Below are 8,258 nucleotides of genomic sequence, written 5' to 3'. Positions count from 1 at the left end.
TTAAATGTAATGTTAAGTCACTTGTATGATAATGACTGCATAAATTACAGCTGTGAGTCAAGTGTGTGTGTAACACACCTGGTAAGCATGATGAATCACACAGTATATGCTATCTGTAGATCATGGTTCGAGTCCCACATTTGTCGTTTAAGGATAAAACCTAATAAACACTGCTTAGAAAGATAAAACAAGGTGAACTTTGCCTGTCACATTTGCATGTCACTTGCCTTCATGCAAACATGGCCTAATGACCCACACAGGAAGCAGACAGAGCACCTGCTGACTGGAAGCAGACAGTAGTCAATTTCAAAATGGATATATTGCTACATGTTTGGCTTACCATAGCTCACACCCATTAAGCAGCATTGTGAGATGGTCAGCAATCTACCACAACATCTGCAGGTCTACAACACTTACAGAAAGGAAGCAGATAGTAGACAGTTTCAAAACAGTCACATTGTATCCTGTATGGTTTGCCACCACACAAACACACTAAGGGCATTGCACGGTGGTCAGCACACATACAAAGCAAGGAATGTGAAAATATACAGCTGCTGTCTATTAGTTCCTGTGACAGCAGTTATAAGTTAAGGGTTATAGTGAAGGTGAGCCTGGGGTCTAAACCAGGTAAGCCCAAACTTTTTTTACTGATGTTCCAGTTTACATTTTATAAAAATTAACAGTGTAAAAATAATTACACATAGGTATAAATATCTATAGCATGTGCAATGAGCATACACTGGATATCACAGATATATTACATGTGTAAATGTAGGTATCATTACAATTATAGTTGTTCAGTTACACAATTACAGAGCCAGAGTAATGCTTGCCCACTCACCTTTATAAAATATAAAATAATTTAAACATAATTATAAATAATAATAAGTAGGTATAGCACTGGCGCTCATATAAATTATATGTGTGACTGAGGATATACTGACAATTATGTTTCTGTAATTAAAATTGTGTTTTCTGGTCTTAGATAGACTTTAGACTTCAGTGATACACACACATAAATGTTTACACCAGACCTTGTCAGGTCACACACATATATGGTTAACCCCTCACTCTGTCATGGGTACTTTTATATAATTAATGAGCACTTCTGGCAAGAACGTCTTCTGTAGCAAGGATGAAAAATTACCTATGTGGAAGAATATGTTTTGTCTGTCTTGCATAGGTTTGAATCCCACACTGTAAAATGAATTTTATCAGTGTGCAAAGCCACACAAAAAATGTGTCAGATCATATAATTTATACCCTCAATACATGTCTGCAAAGTTAAATCATCTAACAGGTATAGCAGCTTCCAAACCAAAAACTAATGTCAATTATCATATTATCCTTCTTAGTTCATTAACTGCTTTTGTCTTTGTTTGGCACTGTGCTCTCTGCTTAATGTCATGCAAACTCTTCATGTCCTATGGCATGGTGTGGTTGCCTCTGCGCAATGCTACTTAAACCTGCTGCACTAAGGAAACACTCAGAATTATTTCTTTCCATTATAAATACATATTTAAAATTATTACATACATTTGAACCCTGTATCATCTGGGCTCAAAATAAATATGTCAATGCATTTACAGCTGCTGCCGTAGAGTGAGCTAAGCAGCAGGTGTGTTTTTTACACTCACTACTATCCAAAGTACTGAATGCAGCACCTTTCCACTTAAGTGTTTGCATGGAGGTAAGCTACCAATAGAATTCTTATAATTTTATGAATGAAGCTGAGGCCCATGCTTGTTAGTCACTTAACTACACACAAGCTGGGAAAGAGGTTTAATAATCTTTTAAGGTTAGACAATTTATGATACAACATTCCTGATATGAACTATTTATGAACACCATATTATCTGTTAGGTGTGTCTACTATAGCCAGTATGGATAAGTACAAGTTCAAGTAGGAGTCCTTAAATCTGTATCTCACATGTGCACTTCATTGATCACACAAGCCAACTGCTCGGCAGTGCACTACGGAAAGTGCTTATTAGCATGCATTACTTATGTTTACTGCATAGTTAGTCTTCATCCCTTTAAATTCCATGTAAAAACACAACCAAAAGGAAGGCACTTTTTAATGACTAAACATATATCTACACTTTAATCATGTGTTATCTGCACCCTTGCACTTGAAACTTGGTCTCTCAGTACTTGTTCCCAAATATATCAACTACACTACAGAAAAAAATGCTTTTTTGCATACCATGTACATCTTTATACTGACAATACACATTCAAATTCTTAATACATGTAGTATTTTAAAGTATACGTGCACATTGGCAACACAACAGCAAATACTACACTTTGCACACTCATAAATCTGGTATCATGCAGAATTTTAATATCCTGACAATACTACATGGTTACCCATCCATTTCATACAGGCCTCCCAACATCTTCTCTCAGACATTCGATGATGTCATCCACTATAAATTATCCAACAGCATTGCAAAAGTCAGACTTGTGCTGTGGTGCACTCATTAAGTACCAAGTTCTGTAGCTGGTGCACCTAGGTAGATAGAGGTTCTAATCTCACTGTAGTCAACTTGTGCATGTCTATGTCTCTTCAAAACAGTGTAATTGTGTTTCCTACAGTCATCAGTGTAGTCTCATGGAGTACAAATATTTTGACAATTGTACATGACTAACAATCCATTTAATTCAGGCCTCCTGACATCTTCTGTCAAACATCATGATGATGAAATCCACTATAAGTTGTCCAGTGGCATTACATAAACAGACTTGTGCTGTGGCACTTGCTTTAGATACTGAATACTCTAGTTGGTATATTAGATAGGGGGTTCTCTTTTCACTCTGGTCAAATGGTCTGTGTGTCTGTGTTCACTTGGTTGGCATTAAAAAGACTGTTTTACATCAGCATATGCAACACTGCTACTTCATCCCATTTTCACCAGACATTGCTAATGTCATCAGCTATAAAGTGTTGTAGGGCACCAGAAAAGCTATCCTTGTGCTGTGGTACTTGTGTTAAGTAATATGTTTTGTAAATATTTTGGAGATCTATTATCACTCCTGTGAAATGTGTGTACATTCAACAATCACTATGGTGACAATTTAAGAACAATATATGAGACCACAGCCATGTCATACCCTCTTCCGAACATCTTGTTGTAGCAAACAATGATTATGTCATCCTGTATAACATGTACACTTACATTATATAAAAAAAACCTGACCTGTGCTGTGGCATTAACATTAATTACTGTGTTTGCAAGTTACTTTAACTACACATATGGGTGTTCTAATCTGACATCAGGCAACTTGTGTGTCTATACATACAACTATCTTAGTTGAGACAATTTTACACAGGGATGTGACTGCACATCCATGTCCTACAATCATCACATGTTGTCCTCAGCATACAATGATACTATCATACTTTATAAAGTGCAACAGTGTTACAGTCAGACATATGTGGTGTGGCTACTGTGACATCGCATGACACTCATACTCTATACCTACACAGGTGTAACATTCAAATCAGGCACAATCTACTGATGTGTGTCTGTGGTTGGTGGTGCATTATGGTCATTGTATGATCTTTGCAATCTCTCTTCATTTCACTATCACTTGGGAAACATTTCATGCTGCCCCATGCATCCACCATCTGCCTTTGTCCTCTGGCTGCATGGCATCTCTCCTACAGAGGAGTAGAGGCTGCCTTCATGTCAAATATGCATACACACATCATGAAGCAAAGTCCTTCCATGAGCCCCTGCAAGTCATCTCCAGACCACTGCATGTGTGATTGCTAATTCTGTCATGGTGTAGTGCACATCTCCCATATGGACAGTGGCAGGCTGTAATGCAAATCAAGAAATATATACATGCACACAATGGTCTTACTACCTTCCACATTATAGATATAGGGATTTGTTTTTACATGGTATAATAACGGATATGATTTCATGTGATGTTGACCTTTAGCCTAATACTGTCCTGTGACCCTATGATTAGTTGACATGTCAATGTAGCTATCATTCACATGTGCTACATTGAGGTGTGGATGTACATTATGGCTACAAGAGGGTATTACAATCTGTGATGTGAGCTAATGTATTAAAGGCCATTGTTGCCCTTGCACTGAATGCTCCTGTATAACAGCTGTAGTAATATGCTTCCTGAGAACTGTTGACATGGCATGAAACACTTTTATGTATACTGTTGGCATATTAGGACTTGTGTTGTTGTAGTGTTGCAGTTCAAACTTCTACACAGTCCATATTCTGCCACTACAGTGATGCAGTATGACACAGGTGTGCTGTGTCTACATACCATCATTAAATTTACTGTGACAGACATCAATAGAAAATTGATATTGATTACATGGTAACATAAGCCTCATCTCATACACAAGTTGTTCTGCTGTAATATACACAACCAATGTATGACATGTTTTGATTCAAATGCAAACCTGTGGAATTCATTGTATTCACAGTTATGTTGCTATACCCAGGGATTGTTGAGGTGGTCAGCAGCATCGTTGTATGACTATTACCATTTGTGTCAGGAAATGTTTTGCATGATGCACAAAAAACTGATCTCTAATGTGTCCTAATATGGCATCAGGCTACTGAGAGACAGCTTGCCATGAAAACATATAGGCAAATGTGCAGTTGATGTAAGTACCTGACACTGATACAGTTGTATGAATGCATGCATAGTGCCAGTGTATGAAATGTGATGAATGATCAAGGTTGTATCGGGAGGTTTTTTCACAAGTCATTTATTCCAATAAATGTGAAATGTTCAGGGGAATACACAACTAAGCACAGACCACTATGTTGATGCCACTAGACATACCCAACTGGATGAAATAGACAATTCGCTAGCTGACAGTTTGTCTCCCACATCACCCACCTGTTATAACTGGCCATCAGCCAAAGTATACATGCAAACATTACTCAGTTTTTTGTTTTAAGAAGGGCAGCTCATCTGTGTGCTCACTATGGCTAATAACACAGAATCAATGGGCCCTGACAACATCACAGGTTGCCTATAGTGTGACCCAAAATATGGACCTACCAGACACAGTTGGATCCATACATCAATGCACCTTCCATAGGATCATAAGATCATAGGAGGTTACTAGGTTACTGGCCCTGATGCCCTTATAAACCTAGCCAAGAGTTTAGCCCATGTTTAGACAAATCAGCACCCAATGTCCCTGTTCAGCAGGAACATGGGTGGAATCCCAGGGGTATATTTTCTGTTTCTCATCTAGTTATCCAGGTTGCACTTAAAAAGGGCTAAAGAGGTACTCTGCTTTATGTGGAGAGGGAGTCTATTCCATAGATGGGGGAGTCTCTGGGAAACAAATCTGTTCCGCCAACAAGTCTTGTTGATGTCACAGACCAGGTTGAGGCAGTGCATGTGGGTTACTCGAGTGGAGTTTGACTTGCAGATATGCAGCAGTCCCATCAAAGTGGGGTCCGTCATCACCTTGTGTACCAGACAGAGGTCACCTCTGAGGAGTCTGCATGAAACTATGTAGAGGGATAGGGCTTTTAGTCTATCTGTGTATGGTAGATCTTTGAGGCCCTGGATTCTCCTGGTGAGGAACCTCTATGTTCTGTCCAGCTGCTGCATGTGCTTTGCAAGGTACATGCTAAAAGGGGCATTGTACTCAACAATGGACCTTATAAGGGAAGAATACAGGGATGTTTTGACCTCCTTGTCCCTGGATGAGATACCCTTACTTATGAGGCAGGCTATGTAGAAGGTTTTCCGTACAACAGAAGCAACATTGTGGTCAAAAGTCAGGTTGCTATCAACCTGGTTTCCCAAATCCCTCACGACTGATTGACTGCTTAGGACATTGTTATTAATGTGATCATTTGTGGGGATATCACTCTCCACCAAGGGGATGATGATGCATTTTTTGGTATTCAGCTTGAGCCCATGTTTCTGGCACCGGCCATTTGTCTGAGTGAGACCCTCTTGAAAGATGTCCACATCACTAGGGAAATTGATGACAGCACCCAGCTTGCAGTCATTTGCAAACCTGGTCAGCTATAGCCCACTAGTTTTGGCCTGCACCTCAGAAAAGTATATCCCAAATAACAGAGGCCCCAAGACCGAACCCTGGGGTACATTGCTTGTTATGGGTCTACTGCTTGAGGTGGCTTCCCCTATTTTGACTACATGGGTTCTATCAGTGAGCCGGTTTGCTACCCATCTGGTAACATATGGATTGATGCCTAGTTGAGAGAGCTTATCTATTTTGCCTGAGTGGGGAATAGTGTCAAAGGCTTTGGCCAGGTCAAGGTCGCTGGTGTACACCATCTTCCCCTTGTCCATGGCTTTGCAGACAGCCCATGTTCCCATAGAAGGGTTTCCATCAACATGCATCCTTCTGACTGGGGAAAACATCACCTGATGTATTGATGTACAGGCCCATCCTGACTCTCCTCATCTGTGAGGTAGATCAACAGGTCATCATGATCTTTTTCTTAAAGCACACAGGAAATATCCCAACCATGTACCAAACACATTTAAGATTTTTTCAGGCTACATCATGTCTGTTACATCTGTTCAATGTCCTGAAGAAAGTCAACAAGAGCATGCGTGATAACAACACTATCATCCTATGTAACCTGACCTGGCCAAGGCTTATGACACAAATCCACACTCAGGTATTACTGAGAGACTGTCACAAGTGTGAACTGACCTATATCTAGAGTCCAGTGATTAGGTCCATACCTCATAGTTCTATACTAGGTCCTTTCCTGTTCATTATTGAAGTCACAGATGTCAAGATTGACTTACTAATCCTTTGTCCAACCAACTTTGTGGAGGACTGCAGATTATGGACAATAATTGAATCCAAGTGTGGTATTTGCATAGCACAACACACACAAAGGATTGCCTGCCTCAGCCATGGAGACACAGCAGATCAACAAAAATCGTGTCTATATTAGAACATCGAGGTTTAAAACCTTCAAATGTTCTAATATCAAACCCTACGGCATGAAAGCTTAAAATATCGAAGCAACAGAAACCCAAATTCTTTCCTAGGGAAAGATTTTGGTTGTCTGTTTCTATTGCTTTGGTATTTTCAGCACTGTGGTGGAAAGTTATGTGTCGGGTTCAGGTAAGTGTGCGATTGTGTGGATGTGAGGGTTAGGGCGGGTTAGGTGAGTTAGGGTTGGAGCACGGGTTAGGTATGTGTGTGATTGTGTGGACATGAGGGTTAGGGCAGGTTAGGTCAGTTAGGGTTAGCGAGTGGGTGAGGTGAGTGTGCGATAGTGATGGACCTTAGGGTTAGGGTTTGGGTTAAGGTAAGTGGAGAGTTAGTGGTGTGTGTACAGTTTAATGTAGGGTTAGTTGTAAGATTTTAGGTGTATGTGTGTGGATTGCTGTTTGTTTGGTGTGCTTGTGTTGTGTGTATGTGTTTTGGAACAGCGATTTTTTTCCCTAGGAAAACAATCACTGTTCTGAGAGTTCGAGATTGTAAGCTTTCACTTACATAGGGTTGATTAATCACCGTTCGCTTCTTTAAGCGGTTGGTGATCTAATATAGACCCCAAAAATCATGGGGTATTAGTTACATTTTAAAAGCAAATCCACAAGTTAATTAAAATATAGATAGTACACCTCTATAAGCTGATCAACTGGTATGTCACCTGTCTATTCAGGTAGATGGTATTTGGAACATCCACCAGCATGTGCCCACAGTGGTGACTAGTCCCTTGTATGTAACACAACTCTTGAGTATGTGCAAGACATCCACATTTAAGGGCATTATAGTTCCATAGTTCTCAGCCCTCATCACACCAATAACTGAGTACAATGCACCCTTTTTCATGTACCTTCAACACATCTTCCAATGATAAGTTACTCAAGTGTATTAAAGGGACTACATTTTAATTTACAAAAAGCACTATTTGTCATAATTAACTTTTAGAGAAAGGTTAGCACTTGACTGTTTAAGCAGGAATACTGATGTAGTGATTAATTCTGCTGACAATTTAGGTTCTGTTGTGAAATGGGATTCTCATGAATAACAGCAGGAGGTTTTTACTTAACTAAATGACTCTGAGGAGGGCATTATTGATAGGAAGATTATGAAACAGCTAACAGTGGATGACCCTAAGATGCAATATATTTATATGCTGCCTAAGATTCATAAAAGTTAAAAAAATACTGCAGGATGTCCCACTGTGGTGGGCTTTAGCTCACTAACAGAACCCATCTCAGATTTTTTAGCACATTATTTAAAACCTTTATTGCCT

The sequence above is a fragment of the Protopterus annectens genome, chromosome 4.part0, assembly GCF_019279795.1.
Source record: "Protopterus annectens isolate FY-2018-M chromosome 4.part0, PAN1.0, whole genome shotgun sequence".
NCBI lineage: Eukaryota > Metazoa > Chordata > Ceratodontiformes > Protopteridae > Protopterus > Protopterus annectens.
Note: the sequence above shows the minus strand (reverse complement) of the source record.